We start from the raw sequence: 20705 nt of genomic DNA, 5'->3' as shown, positions 1-20705 counted from the left end.
AAATACTTTAGTTATAAGTGTTCATCTGAGTACCATTTTGTCTCAGAGATTCTGATATTTTAAGCTTTTATTGTCACTTAGTTCAAAGCACTTTTTATTTACTTTTCCTGTGCTTTCTTCTTTGATCTGGGAGATATTTATAAGTGTGCTGTTTAATTTTGAAGTAGTTGAGACATGAGGGTGGGGTTCAATATCTCTTAAGGTGATTGATTTCTAATGTAATACATCATGCAGGAAACACAGTATGCACGATTTCACATTTTTAAAATTTATCAAAACTTATTTTATGACAGAATATAGTCTATTTTTATTAATTTGTCATTTTTGTGTATAGTTTTCTATAAATAATAAGTAGGTCAAGGTGACAGTTAAGCCTTCTATAATATTACTACTCGAGGGGGCTTAAAGTCTCCAAATATGATTGTAGCTTTGTCTTTCTAGTTTTACTAATTTTTACTTCATGTATTTTTAAATTTTGTTATTAGGTACATACACATTTAAGATTGTTATACTTTCTTGAAGAAGTTACCCTATTATAGTTAAGAAATGTTCCCATGTTCCCATTTATCTCTGAAAATATTTTTTCTTGAAATTTATTTTATATTAATACCTCTAATTCAGATTTCTCATGATTATTTTCTCCTTCTTTTGCTTTTTTGCTTATTGATGTATTGATATTTAATGTGTGTGACATATATATAGAACATATTTTTTGATTTTTTACATATGTTTAACATCTATACCTTTTAATTACAATATCTAGTTCATTTATATTTAAATTAATTATTGATATTTTTGGGAAAAAAGAACATCTGACATGAAGGTCAGTGGAAAATTTGGTAAATGATAGATTTCATAACGTAATATTTTGGAAAATAGTTTGAATTGTCCTGCTGTCAGGCTCAGAGAGAAGATTATTGGAATGCTTTTGTTACAATTGTTCATTCTCTCACTTATCATATGGTAAACAGTACCAGATTTATTTTATTGTTTGTTAACACTTTTTTTGTATATATATATATACACACACACACACACACACACACACACATACATACATCATAGGCAATCTGTTAGGTATCCCATTATGCTTTTAATGTGAAATTCTCTAACAACAAATAATGCTTTTTTCATATGCTGATTTGCCATTTGATTATCCTTTTCAATGAAATACCTGTTTGTATGTTTTGTTAATTTCTTTTTCTTTTTTTTTAATTTTTTATTGTTGGCTGTTCAAAACATTACATAGTTCTTGATATATCATATTTCACAATTTGATTCAAGTGGGTTATGAGCTCCCATTTTTACCCCATATACAGATTGCAGAATCACATCAGTTACACATCCATTGATTTACATATTGCCATACTAGTGTCTGTTGTATTCTGCTGCCTTTCCTATCCTCTACTATCCCCCCTCCCCTCCCCTCCCCTCTTCTCTCTCTGCTCCCTCTACTGACATTCGTTTGTCCCCCTTATATTATTTTTCCCCTTCCCCTCACTTCCTCTTGTATGTACTTTTGTATAACTCTGAGGGTCTCCTTCCATTTCCATGCATTTTCCCTTCTCTCTCCCTTTCCCTCCCACCTCTCATCCCTGTTTAATGTTAATCTTCTTCTCATGCTCTTCGACCCTACTCTGTTCTTAGTTACTCTCCTTATATCAAAGAAGACATTTGGCATTTGTTTTTTAGGGATTGGCTAGCTTCACTTAGCATAATCTGCTCTAATGCCATCCATTTCCCTGTAAATTCTATGATTTTGTCATTTTTTAATGCAGAGTAATACTCCATTGTGTACAAATGCCACATTTTTTTTATCCATTCATCCATAGAAGGGCATCTAGGTTGGTTCCACAGTCTAGCTATTGTGAATTGTGCTGCTATGAACATCGATGTAGCAGTGTCCCTGTAGCATGCTCTTTTTAGGTCTTTAGGGAATAGACCGAGAAGGGGAATAGCTGGGTCAAATGGTGGCTCCATTCCCAGCTTTCCAAGAAATCTCCATACTGCTTTCCAAATTGGCTGCACCAATTTGCAGTCCCACCAGCAATGTACAAGTGTACCCTTTTCCCCACATCCTCGCCAGCACTTATTGTTGTTTGACTTCATAATGGCTGCCAATCTAACTGGAGTGAGATGGTATCTTAGGGTGGTTTTGATTTGCATTTCTCTGACTGCTAGAGATGGTGAGCATTTTTTCATGTACTTGTTGATTGATTGTATGTCCTCCTCTGAGAAGTGCCTGTTCAGGTCCTTAGCCCATTTGTTGATTGGGTTGTTTGTTCTCTTATTGTCTAATTTTTTGAGTTCTTTGTATACTCTGGATATTAGGGCTCTATCTGAAGTGTGAGGAGTAAAGATTTGTTCCCAGGATGTAGGCTCTCTATTTACCTCTCTTATTGTATCTTTTGCTGAGAAAAAACTTTTTAGTTTGAGTAAGTCCCATTTGTTGATTCTAGTTATTAACTTTTGTGCTATGGGTGTCCTATTGAGGAATTTGGAGCCCGACCCCACAGTATGTAGATCGTAGCCAACTTTTTCTTCTATCAGACGGCGTGTCTCTGATTTGATATCAAGCTCCTTGATCCATTTTGAATTCACTTTTGTGCATGGCGAGAGAAAGGGATTCAGTTTCATTTTGTTGCATATGGATTTCCAGTTTTCCCAGCACCATTTGTTGAAGATGCTATCCTTCCTCCATTGCATGCTTTTAGCCCCTTTATCAAATATAAGGTAGTTGTAGTTTTGTGGATTGGTTTCTGTGTCCTCTATTCTGTACCATTGGTCCACCCGCCTGTTTTGGTACCAGTACCATGCTGTTTTTGTTACTATTGCTCTGTAGTATAGTTTGAAGTCTGGTATCGCTATACCGCCTGATTCACACTTCCTGCTTAGCGTTGTTTTTGCTATTCTGGGTCTTTTGTTTTTCCATATGAATTTCATGATTGCTTTCTCTATTTCTACGAGAAATGCTGTTGGGATTTTGATTGGCATTGCATTAAACCTATAGAGAACTTTTGGTAATATCGCCATTTTGATGATGTTAGTTCTGCCTATCCATGAACAGGGTATATTTTTCCATCTTCTAAGATCTTCTTCTATTTCTCTCTTTAGGGTTCTGTAGTTTTCATTGTATAAGTCTTTCACCTCTTTTGTTAGGTTGATTCCCAAGTATTTTATTTTTTTTGAAGATATTGTGAATGGAGTGGTTGTCCTCATTTCCATTTCAGAGGATTTGTCGCTGATATACAGGAATGCCTTTGATTTATGCGTGTTGATTTTATATCCTGCCACTTTGCTGAATTCATTTATTAGCTCTAATAGTTTCTTTGTAGACCCTTTTGGGTCTGCTAGGTATAGAATCATGTCATCTGCAAATAGTGATAATTTAAGTTCTTCTTTTCCTATTTTGATGCCTTTAATTTCTTTCGTCTGTCTAATTGCTCTGGCCAGTGTTTCAAGAACTATGTTGAACAGAAGTGGTGAGAGAGGGCATCCCTGTCTTGTTCCAGATTTTAGAGGGAATGCCTTCAATTTTTCTCCATTCAGAATGATGCTAGCCTGAGGCTTAGCATAGATTGCTTTTACAATATTGAGGTATGTTCCTGTTATCCCTAGTTTTTCTAGAGTTTTGAACATAAAGGGATGCTGTACTTTGTCAAATGCTTTTTCCGCATCTATCGAGATGATCATATGATTCTTATTTTTAAGTCTATTGATGTGGTGAATAACATTTATTGATTTCCGTATATTGAACCAGCCTTGCATCCCAGGGATGAATCCTACTTGATCATGGTGTACAATTTTTTTGATAAGTTTTTGTATCCGAGTGGCCAGAATTTTATTGAGGATTTTTGCATCTAGGTTCATTAGAGATATTGGTCTGTAGTTTTCTTTCTTTGAAGTGTCTTTGTCTGGTTTAGGTATCAGGGTGATGTTGGCCTCGTAGAATGAATTTGGAAGTTCTCCCTCTTTTTCTATTTCCCGAAGTAGCTTGAAAAGTATTGGTATTAGTTCCTCTTTAAAGGTTTTGTAAAACTCTGCTGTATACCCATCCGGTCCTGGGCTTTTCTTAGTTGGTAGTCTTTTGATGGTTTCTTCTATTTCCTCAATTGATATTGGTCTGTTTAGGTTGTCTATATCCTCCTGACTCAATCTGGGCAGATCATATGACTTAAGAAATTTATCTATGCCTTCACTATCTTCTACTTTATTGGAGTATAAGGATTCAAAATAATTTTTGATTATCTTCTGTATTTCTGAAGTGTCTGTTGTGATATTGCCTCTTTCATCCCGTATGTTAGTAATTTGAGTTCTCTCTCTTCTTCTCTTCGCTAGCATGGCTAAGGGTCTGTCGGTTTTGTTTATTTTTTCAAAGAACCAACTTTTAGTTTTGTCAATTTTTTCAATTGTTTCTTTTGTTTCGATTTCATTAATTTCAGCTCTGATTTTAATTATTTCTTGCCTTCTACTTCTTTTGCTGCTGTTTTGCTCTTCTTTTTCTAGGATTTTGAGATGAAGTATGAGATCATTTATTTGTTGGTTTTTTCTTTTTTTAAGGAATGAACTCCAAGCAATGAATTTTCCTCTTAGAACTGCTTTCAATGTGTCCCATAGATTCCAATATGTTGTGTCTGTGTTTTCATTTATCTCTAAGAATTTTTTAATTTCTTCCTTGATGTCTTCTATAACCCATTGATCATTCAGTAACCTATTGTTCATTCTCCTAGTGATGTATTCTTTTCCCTTCCTTCTTTTATCGTTGATTTTCAGTTCCATTCCATTATGATCAGATAGGATGCATGGTATTATCTCTACTCCTTTATATTGTCTAAGAGTTTCCCTGTGACATAATATATGATCTATTTTTGAGAAGGATCCATGTGCTGCTGAGAAAAAAGTGTAACTGCTTGATGTTGGGTGGTATATTCTATATATGTCAATTAAGTCTAGGTTATTAATTGTGTTATTGAGTTCTATAGTTTCCTTATTCAACTTTTGTTTGGAAGATCTGTCCAGTGGTGATAGAGGTGTGTTGAAGTCTCCCATGATTATTGTATGGTGGTCTATTAGACTCTTGAACTTGAGAAGAGTTTGTTTGATGAACATAGCTGCACCATTGTTTGGGGCATATATATTTATGATTGTTATGTCTTGTTGGTGTATGGTTCCCTTGAGCAGTATGTAGTGTCCCTCTTTATCTCTTTTGATTAACTTTGGCTTGAAATCTATTTTATTTGATATGAGTATGGATACTCCTGCTTGTTTCCGAAGTCCATATGAGTGATATGATTTTTCCCAACCTTTCACCTTCAGCCTATGTATGTCTTTTCCTATCAAATGCGTCTCCTGTAGGCAGCATATTGTTGGGTCTTGTTTTGTGATCCATTCTACTAGCCTGTGTCTCTTGATTGGTGAGTTTAAGCCATTAACATTTAGGGTTATTATTGAGATATGGGTTGTTCTTCCAGCCATATTTGTTTATTTATGTTACTAAACATGGTTTGTTTTCCTCTTTGATTATTTTCCCCCCTTTAGTGTCCTACCTCCCACTGTTGGTTTTCATTGTTATTTTCCATTTCCTCTTCCTGTAATGTTTTGCCAAGGATGTTTTGAAGAGATGGTTTTCTAGCTGCAAATTCTTTTAACTTTTGTTTATCGTGGAAGGTTTTAATTTCATCTTCCATCCTGAAGCTTAATTTCACTGGAAACACAATTCTTGGTTGGAACCCATTTTCTTTCAGTGTTTGAAATATGTTATTCCAGGATCTTCTTGCTTTCAGAGTCTGTGTTGAAAGATCAGCTGTTATCCTGATTGGCTTACCCCTAAATGTGATCTGCTTCCTTTCTCTTTGTAGCTTTTAAAATTCTCTCCTTATTCTGTATGTTGGGCATCTTCATTATAATGTGTCTAGGTGTGGGTCTCTTATGATTTTGCACATTCGGCGTCCTGTAGGCTTCTAGGATTTGGGGTTCTGTCTCATTCTTCAAGTCTGGGAAGTTTTCTCATATTATTTCATTGAATAGATTGCTCATTCCTTTGGTTTGAAACTCTGTCCCTTCCTGTATCCCAATGACTCTTAAATTTGGTCTCTTGATGTTATCCCATATTTCTTGGATGTTCTGCTCATGGTTTCTTAACAGTCTTGCTGAGCTGCCTATGTTCTTTTCAAGTTGAAATACTTTATCTTCATTGTCTGATGTTCTGTCTTCTAAGTGTTCTACTCTGCTGGTAGTATTCTCAATTGAGTTTTTAAGTTGGCTTATTGCTTCCTGCATTTCTAGGATTTCTGTTTGTTTGTTTTTTATAACCTCTATTTCCCTGTATAGTTGATCTTTTGCTTCTTGGATTTGTTTGTGTAATTCATTGTTGAAGTGATCTTTCATTGTCTGATTTTGCTGTCTGATGTCTTCCTTGAGACTCCAGATCATCTGAAGCATGTATATCCTGAATTCTTTATCTGACATTCCATCTGCTGCAGCTATTACCTCTTCTAACGTTGAGTTGACCTGCAATGCTTGTGGTCCTTTCTTTCCTTGTCTCTTCATACTGTTCGCGTTCCTTTCTACTTGGTGAAACTGTTGTGCTATTGAATTTTCCCCCTATATATTTATATTGGTCTTGTATAGTTGCAAAGTCTCCCTCGCAGGCGCGGGCGGCAGCTCTGTTCCTCTGCGGGCTGCTAGGCTTGTTCTGTCGGTGGTCACAGTTCTGTCTACTTTGCAGGCGCAGGCAGCGGCACTGCCCCTCTGCAGGCCTCTGGGGCTGTACTGTCAGTGGGTCGCAGGTCCGCCTACCTTGCAGGCGCGGGGGGGGGGGCGGCTCTACCCTTCCTCAGGCCACTGGGCCTGTTCTGTCTCTCGGTTGCAGGTCTGGCCTGTTCTGATGGTGGTCACAGTTCCGTCTACCTTGCAGGCGCGGGGGGGAGGGGGCGGCTCTACCTCTCAGCAGGCCGCTGCTCCTCTTCTGCCGGTGGGTCGCAGGCCCGCCTACCTTGCAGGAGTGATTGGAAGCTCTGTCCCGCCGCGGGCCACTGGGCCTTTTCTGTCGGTGGTCACAGTTCCACCTAGCTGGCAGGCGCGGGGGGTGTGGGGCGGCTCTGCCCCTCAGCAGGCCGCTGGGCCTGCTCTGTGCATGGTCACAGTTCCCTCTACTTTGCCAGCACAGGGGGAGGGGGCGGCTCAGCCTCTCAGCAGGCCGCTGCTCCTCTTCTGCCGGTGGGTCGCAGGCCCACCTACCTTGCAGGAGTGATTGGAAGCTCTGTCCCACCGCGGGCCACTGGGCCTTTTCTGTCGGTGGTCACCTGGCCGGCGCGGGGGGTGGGGGGTGGCTCTGCCCCTCAGCAGGCCCTGTTTTGTTAATTTCTAATTGCATTATTTCTAATTGTTGAGTTTTCCAGTCTTTGTATATTTTGTAAACAAGTATGTGTATTGGAATTGCTTTCTCACAGTCTATGGATTGCTCCTTCATAAATGATTTGACTAAAAAAGTTTTTTAAAAAAGTATCACTAGAGGACAGAGATTAAATTATGAATTCAGAGAAAAGTGTGATAACATCCAACTGGTTAAGATCCAGATTCAACATGAACAATTATCAACTCCTTCCCCATAGGTGAACTGCAACTTCTCATATCAGACCAATTCACTCAGATCTCTGTCCACTGCACTCAAAATGTAGAAAAACTCACTACCAGAGCCACTAATTGGGAAGATACAGATTAGGGAAGAAATGGACATACAGGGAGGGGGCCTGGGGTGGGGATATTACCACCACCCCAAGAATTAGAAAGATCTGAAAACTTTTCCCAAAAGCCTGTTATATAATTTGACCCAAACATGATTCATTGGGCTCAAATCTCATTAGGACAGCATGCTAAATACTTGGGATGAGAAGAGAAAATTATCAGTCTGAATCAATTGGTCATAGCCAAAATAATCATCTGGTTCTTTGGTTCTCTAAACAAATAAGTGTAGGGGAAGCTCCTACCTGTGACATTCCCAGCAGATAAGAAGAATCTAGCAATTAATTGAACAAATATATTAGAGAAAGTTAAAAGTAAATGAATCATGTTTTTTAAAGGTATATATTTAAGTATTCTCTTGAACTCCCCAAAGAAGACCAGTTATAAAACATAACCCTTAAAAATATTCTTTTGTAGATGAAGTGTGTGTACCAGCATAGGCATTAACACATATATGATTGGGGCTGGGAATATATTCTACTCAGTTGGTAGAGTGTTTGCCTTGCATGCACAAGGCCCTGGGTTCAAGCCCTAGCACCACAAAAAATAAATCAAAACACATTCTTGATTATTTTCCTGCTTTCTTTTCCCCAAATAGAGAGCAACACAACAGTTATCCCAGTCATTCCAGCTCTTGTGAAGCTTTCCTTCCCCCCATCACCTTTCTTTTTTAACACTGGAAATTTTATTTTGATACTTGAATATTATTCTGTCTTCTAGTTTGAATTTATACTTTAAGTCACTCTTCAATAACTCATGGAAATAACAAACAACATGTAAAAAGAGATTGCTTTCTATATGCTTCTGAATATGGTAAACACTTTAACGTTCCAGAGACAAAATGGGACAGAGTGGACAGAGTTGTTCAGTATTCAGGGCAGCGGCCAGAAAAGGAGATCATGGCGGCAATAAGTCTCACCACTCATGAAACTGACTTACCGGTTGCTGTGTGCAGTCAGTTTGTATGAAGCTGCCTACCAAAGAAGGCAATAGGAAACAGATAAGGCCTTGAAGCAAGGACTTGACCAATCACCAGCTTGTTCAGGGACCAGATTAGATAACCTTACATCCTGCAGGACCAGGATACTGAGCTGCCATCACAGAACTGATAAAACTTGTTGGTGAACACATTTTAACTACTGACAATAAAGAAGAAATCTATTTTTATGCTGGCACATAAGAAATTTATACAATCTTTGTTCCATGCCAGATTCCTGTCACAGCTCCTAAAACTCTGTTACAGAGCTCCTAAAACTCTTAACTGAATGATAAAAATGTCTTTTGTTATTCATAAAAAGCCCCTTTCAATAACATCTGAGTTGATGCTAACCAGGAGATTTAGGATCCCTAGACAGCCTTAGGATGGGACCAGTCACTAGAAAAATTAGAGGATTAGAAAGTTGGAACTTTCAGTGCATGCCAGCTGACCTCTAGGAACTGAGGTGAGGGAGATGGGTGGCCTGCAGATTAAGCTCTATAAAAACTCTTGAACAATGAGATTTGACAAGCTCCTGGATATGTGGATGTAACTGGAGACTGGAGGGCCTCAAGAGAGCTGGAATTCCTGAGCTGCCTTCCCTAGTGTCTTGTTCTTCATTTGGCTCTCTTCATTTGGCTGTTTGTTATCTTTTATAATATCCTTTATAATAAACCAATAAGTAAAAGTGAAGCACTTCTCCAAGTTCTGTGAGCCATTTTAGATAATTATTGAGCCCAAAGAGAGGGGTATGGGAGTGTAGATTTATAGTTGATTGGTCAGAAGTATTGAAAGCCCAGACTTGTGATTGGCATCTGAAGTAGGAGTATTGTTGTAAAATCAGCTTGTAGGATCTGACACAAGGTGAATGGTCTCAGATTTGAATTAATTTATAGGACATCCAACTAATATCTAGAGAATTGGAGAATTTCTCCATGTGTGAAAACCCCACAATCTGATGTTAAGTCTTCTGTGTGAGCATGTAAAGTAATAGAGTATGTGCTCCCCCAAAAAAGTGAATTTAAATTTTCTATGATGATAAGGAAGATGGGGATAGATGTTCAATGGGGAAGTTAAGATGTGCTACAATTCAATTCTTGTTAGGGAGGAATACAGAGGTATTAATCAACTTCATCTTTTAGGGAAAATCATAGTTGAGCACATTATAAATTGAAGAATAGAAATATAATCTGTGTCCAAACTAGAAGAGTGGGTAAATGGAACTCAAAATAAGATGGCAGAAACACATTCAAAGATACCTTTAATCTCTATAAATTAAATTCACCTGATGTTTTATCAGATTGGATTTAAAAATCAAATTATAAACTTCTAAAGATATACACTTCAAAACAAAAGAACACAGAAAGGTTGAAAAACAAGAGATGGAAGGAAAAAACAGTGCAAAGTGAATACAAACAAAAAGAAGACAGTTTTTTCAGGTACTATTAGACAAAATGATATTTTCTTAAAAATCAGTAATATACAAAAGGAATAATTAATGTAGGGAGTGTGTCAATCGTAAGCTTACGGTGTACTTGACACTATAGCCTTGAAATTTATAAAATAAAAACTGAATTATAAAAATCAATGAAAAATTCATTCAGGAAACATATGTCATGCTGGGGTGGGTGGCTGAGGAGAAGTTAATGAATGGGCTATGTACAGAGGTGTATACAGGATTGATGTAACAAGAAGAGCTGGTAAGACACCAAAGAACTAGCAAAAATGACAAGCCATTACTTCCCAGGCATAACAGAACAAGGGAGGGAACAATATTGGATGAATACTGCAGCTATGAAGGAGAGGCCATTCAGAATGAGTTATAGCATACAAGATGGCAGGCAGAACCCTGGGAAAGGGGAAGGTGGATAGAAGGGAGAGAGGATATTCTCTGGCCTCTTTTCCTGCATGTGCTCTGGTATGCTGGCACCAGACTCACCAAGAAAATGTAACTGAAAACCAGAAGGCAAGAAAGTAAGGCAGAGAAGGACCAAGTGTGGATATAATAAGGCCAATGGAGAATAATAAGCACAAAAATTATAGAAAGTAAAGTTAATATAATATTACTAGAAACTGATGATTAAGTGACCAAACATTAGTCCAATACAGAATATTTGCTCTGTATAACTAACAAACTTGATATAAAAGACATGAGATAAATGTGTGGAGAAAGTAGGGGGACACACAGAGAGACAGAGAAACTGCCCCCAACAGATAAGTGTATACATTTTTTCTGAGCATATTTGCAATGGAATATTTTTAAAAGTCTGTCATGAACTACGTCACAAGAGGATCAAATGGTGAAGAACTGATTTACATAAAACACAATGTAATTTAATTAGAAATCAGCCTTAAAAGATAGATTTTTATCTGTACTAATACAAACTAATCTCCAAGATGTTTTTGAAGTGAAAATAATAACATATGGTGGAATTTTATCTATATTGTACTAATATTTGCATAAAAATCATTTATTTTTAGTTATATATGCATGGAAAATATCTGGATACCCAGGAAACCATTAATAGTGGTTGCCTCTGGGGTGGAAGGATAATTTACCTTTTTTTTCCTTCCTGTATTCTGAGTCATTTATACTCTTACTAAGAAACAGAAAAACAACAAACACAAAACTCTGGACTTAAAAATGCTTAATAGAATTGAGATAAGCTATCCTCCATTTTTTTTTTTTTTTTAAAGATTCCCTAGCTATTTGGTAGCATGTAGGATTTTAACCAAGATGAAAATAGCTGACATTGCTCACCTGGTGCTGTGCCAAATTTCCACTTACCTACTTTATTGATTTTTTTCCTACATAAAAAACATTATTGACTCCACTGTTTCTCTTCCCAATGACCCCTCCACTGAGGTGAATTCTGAAAAAATAAAAGTTGAGCTCTCAGACATAAATAACATTCCTGAAACCTCTGAATATAAATGCTGTACTGTTCTTTGAGAATTCATGCTAGGGATGACAGTCAGTCATTTATAGAGTGGTTAAACAGAATCAATATAGAGGGCAAATAAAATCTTCAGAACAAGAAACTAAACATTAACACAACCCATTGAAATGGATGTTGAGAATGGAGCATCTAATTTTTTTTTTCTCCTTTTTCTGAGATAAGGGGTGGAAGTTTGGCTCTGTTGCTCAGGCTGGCCTCAAACTCATGATCCTCCTCATTCAACTTCCCCAGTAGCTAGGAATATAGGCGTGGACCACTGTGCCCAGTTAAATTACTCTGTACATTTTTAAGGTGAATATTCCCTAGTCAGAGACAGTTAACAGTTATCTGCCATACCTGTCATTAACTTGGAGTCTGAAATGTCAATAGCAAAATAATATCTCACCTGACATTTCAAGTGCTAATAGGAACATTTGAACAGAAAATCCTGAGGCACACAATAGTTCTTTAACAGGCTTCCCTATACACGGCAGAATCTACTTTGAAGATCACTGTTTTTACAATTCAAACACTGATTCAGATACAGAAGTCAAGGAGAATTGGCCTGACTACCTAAATAAAGCTGCCACTCAATTGCTTGATTTATTCAATTACAAATCTATGAAATGACAATTAGTGTTCCTGATCTGTCCATTTCAGAAGGCTACATTGAAGGGAGCTATTCTAGCAGTTTATATAAGCCAGATAAAGGGAATCCCTCTCCTTCCTCTTTTCCTTCCTTCCTCCTACCCTCCCTCCCTTCCTTCCTTCCTCTTTCTTGTGCTAGAGATCAAATCCAGGGCCTTAAGCATTCTTCACCACTGAGTCACATCCCCGGTCTTAGAAGTCATTCTCTTTTTAAATTTTTAAAAATATTTTTGTTTTAGTTGTAGATGGTACAATACCTTTTATTTATTTATTTTTATGTAGTGCTTAGGATCAAACCCAGAGCCTCACACTTGCTAGGCAAGCACTCTACCACTGAGCTACAACCCCAGCCCTTAAAAGTCATTCTTGATAACTTCTTATTTTGTACAACAGACTAGGCAGCAATTCTTATCAATTCTATCTACTAAGTTGTCTCTAGAACTTGTCTTTTATGTCCAAGCCTGATGCCACTGAAGGCAAGTACTTGTCCAGGAGCTGCAAAGTGCTGGGTTGGGCTGGTTGGAGTATGGGCAGCTGGCAGAGCCACCATGCCAGTGTGGGCCTACGGCACAGTGAACCAGGGAAGAGGCAAGCCAGGGCATGCCCACCTGTCACCCCATGGTAGACATGGTGCAGCTCTGAACCCCCAAGCATCCACAATCCAAGGACCTCAACTTCCTGCTTCCTCTCAAAGGAGAAAATGAAAGTAAGGCAGACCTGAAAGGAAGTTAAGATTCAAGGATTAGCCAATAGCGTTAGTACTTTTTCAAACCCTGATAATCGCAAATTTGGACCAACAGTGTTGACCCGGGTGCTATATTAACCCCTAGACTAGCACACTTCAGCAGTGACCTGCTATCAGGCCCCCTGATATTCTTCACACTTTCTGTTCTTCACTACTCCTTTTACTCTTGCCTTCCATGGTCCTGTGAATTTCATTCCTCAGATTTACAAGACAATAACCTGGAAAGAAGTTGGTGAGGAGCTGCTGGAGTCTGTTGAAACACTGTAAATAGCCCCCCCCCCCCCCCATTTAGGCCTGCAATACTGAGGGCAGTAACAGGCCATTTGGTAGTAGTGGAGAAGAATCCAGCTTTGCTGGCTTTGACCTTCAGAGCTGACTCTAGTAGGCATCCCCTGCTGTGTTTAGCTGCTAACCCTAAAAGAGACTTTCTCAGCTGCAGAGGCCTGCAGCTTGCATAGGCCCCCAGCCACCAACAGAAGCAGACAATTGAGTTTCATATTAAACTCTGGTTTCACCACAACTATCACACAGACGATCTGGACTCCATTCTCTCCCACCTGGACCACAACAGCAACAGCCTCCTTCCTGACTCCTTGTGTCCCCTCTTGCTGCTTCTAATTGATATATCATAGATCAGTTGAAGTAATCTTTTTAAAAAATGTAAATCTTAACAAAACAAAACAAAACATCCCATAACAAGTAACTCCTGGCTCTGGCCACAGTAGCCTTTTAGTTTCTTGATATTGACAGGCTTTTTCCTACTTCTGGGACTTCCCACCGCCATTTCCTCTGTTCATAACACTCTTCTTTCCTCTACCTTTCATGTTGAGCTAATTCCTTCTCACCCTTCACATTTCAGACTATATGTCATTTTGTCACAGCTGCTTTCCATGATCTCTCCACTTCCTTGATGTGGTCAGGTTCTAAACCATCTAAGAATCTTATAATTTCTTTATAACCCTCATCATGATGTTAATTAGGGGATTCTAGAAAAGAAGTTCCGTGTTGGAGTTCATCATTGGTTTGTAGCTCCTCACATGATGCTTTGCACATAGTTGGCATCCTGTAGATGGTTGTTGAATTATGGCTGAGTGAATGCATATTAAAGCCAATTTGGACTGAACCCAAGTTTGACATACCTACCAGCTTCATCTGGAACCATTAATGAGCCCCACCTCTGGCCCCACCCATTGCAGTTTTACTCACCAGGAGATCTCAGCAAGCTTCCAGCAAAGCTGAAGCAGCATGGATTATAAATCCTTTTATGAAAGCATTCTTATTTTTCCACACTCTTTTTGTTTGATTACAAAAATAAATATGCTCACAAGGAAAACAACTTTCAAAATATTAAAAAAAAAGAAAAAGAAGAAGAAGAAGAAGGGGAAATCCCCCCATCATCTCAACATTCAGAAAAGTGTACATTTTAAATCTCTGGCAAATCTGCGTCATTTCAACTGACTTGCTACCTGTGTTTCAATTTGAAATTCTTTCATCTTTAACTAACAACCATAGCTTGTTTTGTCCTGCCCTACTTGAGAAATTCAACGGGACATAAGTTATAAAACCCAAAATACAGGATGCTGACTAACAGAGGAAAAATTATTTGTTAGTCTGTTATAGTTGTTCATTGTTATACTGCAATTCTTGCCATAAATTAATCTACCTGTCATGATGGAGGTGGGGAGACTAAATATGCCTCATTTCATCTATGGTCTTTCCATTAAATTAACAGACTTAAGAAAATGGCAATAAGTCCTTTTTCTCCTTTCTCTTCTCTAACCTTTTTTGTTTGTTTGTTTGGTGGTGCTGGGATTGAACCCAGGGCCTTGTGCATGTGAGGGCACTCTACCAACTGAGTTATATCGCCAGCCCCTCTCTTCTCTAACTTTTAAAAGGTAAAAATATGCACTCTTTGAAAGAATCTCATCAATAGATTCCACTGTAGGTCACATTTCCTAAGGAATATCTCTACTTGCCAGTTCTCCTACCTCTTCAGATTTTATTGTCATTTAACCAGACTGTTTTCATCCTTTTATTTATTTAAATTTTTTTTAAAGAGAGAGAGAGAATTTTTTAATATTTAGTTTTCAGTTTTTGGTGGACACAACATCTTTATTTTTTATTTGTATGTGGTGCTGAGGATCGAACCCAGTGCCCCACGCATGCCAGGTGAGCGCGTTACCACTTGAGCCACATCCCCAGCCCTGTTTTCATCCTTTAAAAAAAAATCATAATTTCTCTATGACAAATTTAGCTTCAAAATAATAAATGAAATAAAATAATGCCGATGCTTATGGGAGCATGAGAGATAACTATAAAAACTTAGGATATGAAATCTGTGTATCTGCAAAGATGTAGAAGACTAGACAATTATGGGGCCAAATTTAAGAGTCAAGCCTTTTGATAGTAGCATAAGGAAATCCTATTGCAAAGGAAGGCAACAAATTTTAAAAGTCAACCAGCAAGCAATTTTAGAAAACTGTAGCTAGTAACACTAGCCTTTCTTGTTTAAGAAACTCAATGAGAAGTTTGTCACTGCAATGAAGAGCTCACCTCAGCCAGACACAGTGAGCATAGAAACAGCTCTTGAAAAATCTGTGCAGAGTGGCTGAAACCAAGGGAAGACCTGAATAAACCCTCTAGCTTCCTTTGCTTTTAGTTATTTGCTCTCATTTGACTTTAAAAACCACTAATTTTATAGGTCATGCAGCTGAGCAATATATTATTAGTCTCCCACTGTAGCCTGGGGTTATGATGATAACAGTTGCCTAGGTTACTTTTCAGGGACTAAAGCCAATTTTGACTATTTGTGACTGTACAGGTGTCTGATGGGTAATTTCACTGATGTCAAGAAACCAAAGAACTCCACCCTCAAATCATGTTAAAGCCACCATTTTCTGAACACACAACATATGAAGAGCTATGAAGATTTATTATGCATACACAGAGCAGCTTGTTTTTATGGGATAAAGATTACTTCACTTTTCCTCACCACCACTTGCCTTTACCCACACCTTAGACCACCCTGCTTCTTTATCCCATAAGCATCCTTAAACTCTATCTGGGGAGGCAGACTTGAGTCTTGCTCTCCTGGCTCCATGCTTGGCCACCTAGTAAAGAAACTCTTTTTGGCAAAACTTATTTCAGTGATTGGCATACTGTGCCATGGGCCTGGTTTGGAAATAGGGCAGCTTGTTTTTATTTCTAGGACTTGGGCTATCAGCCTGGAAGAACAGCTTTTATACCCATTCTCCTCTAGAATTTTTTTTTTATTTTATTAGTTATTGATGGACATTTATTTATTTATTTATATGTGGTGCTGAGAATTGAACCCAGTGCCTCACACATGCTAGGCAAGTGCTCTACCACTGAGCTACAACCCCAGCTCCATCCTCTAGAATTTTTAAAATAACCTTGTAACATCTTTTTTTTTTTTTTAGATGTTGATGACCTTTACTTTATTCATTTATTTATATGTGGTGCTGAGAATCGAACCCAGTGCTAGGCAAGTGCTAGGCAAGTGCTCTGCCACTGAGCCACAACCCCAGCCTTTGTGACATCTTTTTACTCACGAAAATCACTTGCTTTCAAATAAAATCAAGCAATTTAAAGAAGCTGAAGTTAAAAGACCCTCCTCCTCAGTACTGCAAATTCCAGAAAATAATAATACAGACATGTACTGTTAAAAAAAATGCATGTACTATTTTAAAAAATTCAGGACCTTCAGAAGAGCATCTGCAGATAAAATGAATGTACCTTATAACATCTAACTATGCACAGAGATATAAGCAGCATAATAACAAAATAGGGAAGAAGAAAAAAAGTCAGAGGCTGTTTCATTCTTCCAGCAACTTTATAGCATTTGGAGTCTAGTAGGAAAATTGCTCCTGACCTACCCTGAGTGTATATGAACAAAGAGAAGTCTTGTGTGACTCCTAGTCACAAGAACTGGCATAGCAGACACCAGGGCCTGGATTTGGGGGAGAAAGTGAGGAGCTGAGGCTCATATTTAAGGAGGTATTCACTCTCAGGGCTCACCCTGCTCTTGCATCTTTCTGAGAAATGAGTGCCTCTTTAAATCTTGAGCCCCCAGCTGCTCCTCACTCCCCTGGCCCTGGTCTGGGACCCTGTCAAATGCTATGAAATAACAATAATCATCCATATGATAATTACTCAAAGTAATGCCATATTCTTAATTTTATATAAGTCTTACAACAACCATTGGAAGGAGATAAACATAAATATAATTACCTTCATTTTACAGATGAGGAAATGGAGACTGAAGGGTAAGTGATTTGCTCAGTTATTCCATGAGCAAGGAGGGTACCAATACTGGAATGTGAGCCTTCTGACTTGCATGCTGCTGTTCTCTACTCAGCCCTCTGCTTATATGCCACTCATAGACAGAATTCTGTCTGAATTTCAAGGAGATGACTGTTAGCAGATGTTAAAGAAATTTTCAAAATGCAGTCTCTTGAATACAAACTGAAAGCACTTTGGAAGTTACAGTAAGCTTATTTTCCATATAACGATTCATCCAATCTCTACTTAGAACCAGCACCAAGATTTATATATTTCTTCCCTCTCTGCCCCCAAATCTTTAATCCATGCATTGTAAGAACATATGCTAACATACTTGATACAACTTTTGAGCAAGACTTAATTATATCTTTCTAAGAATCCACCCATGTTATCCAAATTCATGATATTCTCTTCAGTATAAGGTCTAAGTAAAAATCAACCATATTTGACAAAATGATATTTTTCTTTGAAAAAATATGAACTAAATAAAACATTGACTTGGAAATAATGTGATTCAATGTTGTTTAACCCAGTGTTATCACAAAAGGCAATATCTACATAGAATTCTGGTTATATATAAATGATTTTATTATATTATATTTTCATTACATTATATTTTTCATTAAAATCTGTATTAAATATATTAAAATGTACCTAACACCATTTATAATATGTCAGACAAAATATTCAAACATTTTTTAAGTTCTTGGGGAGTGGAGTAGTTCTATGAAAAGTTCTTTGATTTTAAAAAGGTTGTGTTGTGGGGGAGGGTGAATAAACAGACCTAGCCAGGAAAAGTGGCCTGTCAAAGGTCACTCAGTGGCAGGGCGGACTACATCTCCTGATCCCCAATTCAGAGCTCTTTCCCTGAACTCTGCTTCCTCCTGATAACATATCAGGTGATTTTGCCTTCATGATAAAAGCAAACCAGAAATATTGCACAACTCAATTTTCTATTTTCTTACTAACACACAAAATAACTTTCATTAAAGTTCAAGTCATTAAAGTTCAAACCTTCCTTTCCCACCAGATTAAAGGCATGCAGAAATTTTAACCAAATATCTACACAATAGTTAAGTTTCCTATGTTACTTTGTGCAATGGAAAAAACAACAACAACAAAAAAGGTTTGCTGTGGAAAAATAAAGATCACAAAGAGGAATTATAAGTTTGTGTCATATTAAGGTTGCTTTTTCTTCCTATGTCTGATACCTAATCTTGTGTTGTTTTCTTATAATAGTAAAACTCATCAAACACGATCCAGGCTTATTTTTCCACCCGGTCTTTCCTTGACTTTATTTGTGCATAAGTGGGATTGGGAGAAAGAAAGAGCTCTTCTCCCAGGCAGAGGACACAAGTAGCTCTGTGTCTGTGGTAAATAAGGTGGAGCAGTTTCAGAGGCTGAGGGAAAGTGGAAAAAAAAGCAACTGTGCCCACAGACACTCATACGCATGAATGTCCCAAAGGAACATTGTAAACTACCTCATTCAATCTTCACAAGGCCCTTAGGAGGTAGGAAAAAATCATTATTCCTATTTTCTAACAGGAGGAAACTCATTTGCTAAGTGACTGTTTCAGATCATGCTGCTAGGACATGACAGAACCAGGATCTGAACTGAGGCTGTCTGACTCCAAAAACCCACAGGGAAGAAAATTTTCTCCCTTCTATTTCCAGAGGTTGGTTTACTATTCCTGCCCATTAAAATAGAAAGGGATATGAATGAATGGCCAGGGCTGTTTCAGGGACAAGTAAGCCCCTAATGAGGAAGAACCCTAGAAGTATGTTTCCCAATAAAGTTGCCAGGAGACTTTTCATACAACATAAATTAACCATTTAAAATAGTACAGTTCAGCAACATTTAGGATGTTGACTATGTTGTGCAATCATTACCTCTAGTCCCAAGACTAGTTGTAACCACCCAAAAGGCAGCCTGTGAAGGCAACCACAGTAATGCACTTTTGTAGAAATGCTATTAGGAAGTCTGGCAAAGTAGACAAAAATGACACAAAAAATTCCAGTGGAATGGCAAGAAGTGAGAAAAAGCAAACTGAACAGAAGAGAAACCAAATAGTCCTTAAATCTTATTTAACAAATACCTTGTTGAAAGATTATAATGCATATAATGTACTTGTGCTGGAATGTTGAATACTGTGGGGGGATGTAAAAGTAGCTTTAATGAATTCCATCTGCTTTTGGTCTTCACAAGGGCTTGTAATTTAATGAATTTAGTTGTGTCATACAATGTACAAGGAAAGGAAAAGAAAAGTGGGTCTAGAGAGAGAAGGCATAAGATACCAAAAGAATAGGACAGGAAATGCATTTGTTCTCTTTAGATAAAAAAAAAAAGTCTTGTGATTGGACCCTGATGACTTCAAGACTAAAGAGCAGAGAAGTGCCAGATAAGCTGCTGAAACATGAAGTAAGTCCTTTCTTTCCGGAGGGAATGAGGAAATTGAGGAGACAGTTAAGGCCTCGTGGGACTGTGGGTCTTTATGGTGTGAGGTATGTAGATCCTCTCACAAGAAAGTATAGGCCACGTCCAAGAATCAGGGGGAACATTTGAAAAGAGGGATAATGGGAGGATAGGTTTAATGACATCATTTCATAGCAGGAATGTGAGCATTTAAAACATCAAGAGAGCCCAACTTGGTGGCACATTCCTATAAGCCTAAGCGGCTCTGGAGGCTGAGGAAGGAGGATTTCAAGTTTCAGGCCAGCCTCAACAACTAAATGAGGCCCTAATCAAATTAGCAAAACCCTGTCTCAATTTAAAAAAATTTAAAAAGGGATGGGAATATGATTCGCTGGTTAAGCACCTCTGGGTTCGGTACTAAAACAAAACAAAACCCATCTAGTGAATGAGTAAAATGAGCTGGATATCAACAAAGTAAAAAAATGGGACATAAAAAAGGCTATGACAGAATTGAAGATATAAAGTATATAATAATGATATACTCAGAAAAGGAAGAAAATGCAAAAATTAGAAACCAACCTTCAATTCCGTTGTTCAACATGATATAGCTAATTCATGCCCCAAAAAGGTGATAAAGAAGGTTATCAATGAAATGTGAAGTTTGAGAACCTAATGATTAATATAGGTAATTATCAAAGAACTCTTAGAGGAGATGCATAGGTATAAAGGAATTAATAATAAACCTGAGCATTAAAATAATCTTTAAAAGGCTTTAGGAAATAAAATAATAAATGTAACTAGTTAATATGAAGGAAAATATAAAACAGAAGTGTTTGTGTGTGTGTGTGTGTGTGTGTGAGTGTGTGTGTGTGTGCTGTACCAGGGATTGAACCCAGGGGCACTTAACCAAGGTGCCACATCCCCAACCATTTTTTATAT

The 20705-nt window shown here is 37.8% G+C and overlaps 2 protein-coding genes across 12 annotated transcripts in view; one reads left to right on the top strand and one right to left on the bottom strand.

Annotated features, from left to right (window-relative positions):
• The window catches only part of Ugp2 (UDP-glucose pyrophosphorylase 2), a 185688-nt gene that overhangs the window by 13045 nt on the left and 151938 nt on the right, over positions 1-20705 (top strand). The gene's annotated exons all lie outside the window — the stretch shown is intronic.
• Positions 1-20705, bottom strand: part of Wdpcp (WD repeat containing planar cell polarity effector) — a 527720-nt gene that overhangs the window by 440370 nt on the left and 66645 nt on the right. For 3 of the 10 annotated variants that reach the window (XM_058572736.1, XM_058572746.1, XM_058572753.1), the window contains 2 exons: positions 17303-17466; positions 11508-11592 (listed from right to left, as the gene is read on the bottom strand). The exons of 4 other annotated variants lie outside the window; for them this stretch is intronic. The gene's annotated coding sequence lies outside the window, so the exon portion shown is untranslated. Of the gene's footprint in view, positions 1-11507; positions 11607-17302; positions 17467-20705 lie in introns of those variants that run through there. 3 more of the 10 variants (XM_058572751.1, XM_058572758.1, XM_058572760.1) reach the window with 2 other exon arrangements.

Source organism: Marmota monax, unplaced genomic scaffold (assembly GCF_021218885.2).
Source record: "Marmota monax isolate L192 unplaced genomic scaffold, Marmota_monax_Labrador192_F-V1.1 WCK01_AAM20220418_F8-fsc00015, whole genome shotgun sequence".
In the NCBI taxonomy this organism is placed as follows: domain Eukaryota; kingdom Metazoa; phylum Chordata; class Mammalia; order Rodentia; family Sciuridae; genus Marmota; species Marmota monax.
The sequence above is the reverse complement of the archived record's forward strand: the minus strand, read 5'-3'. Positions and strand labels throughout refer to the sequence as shown.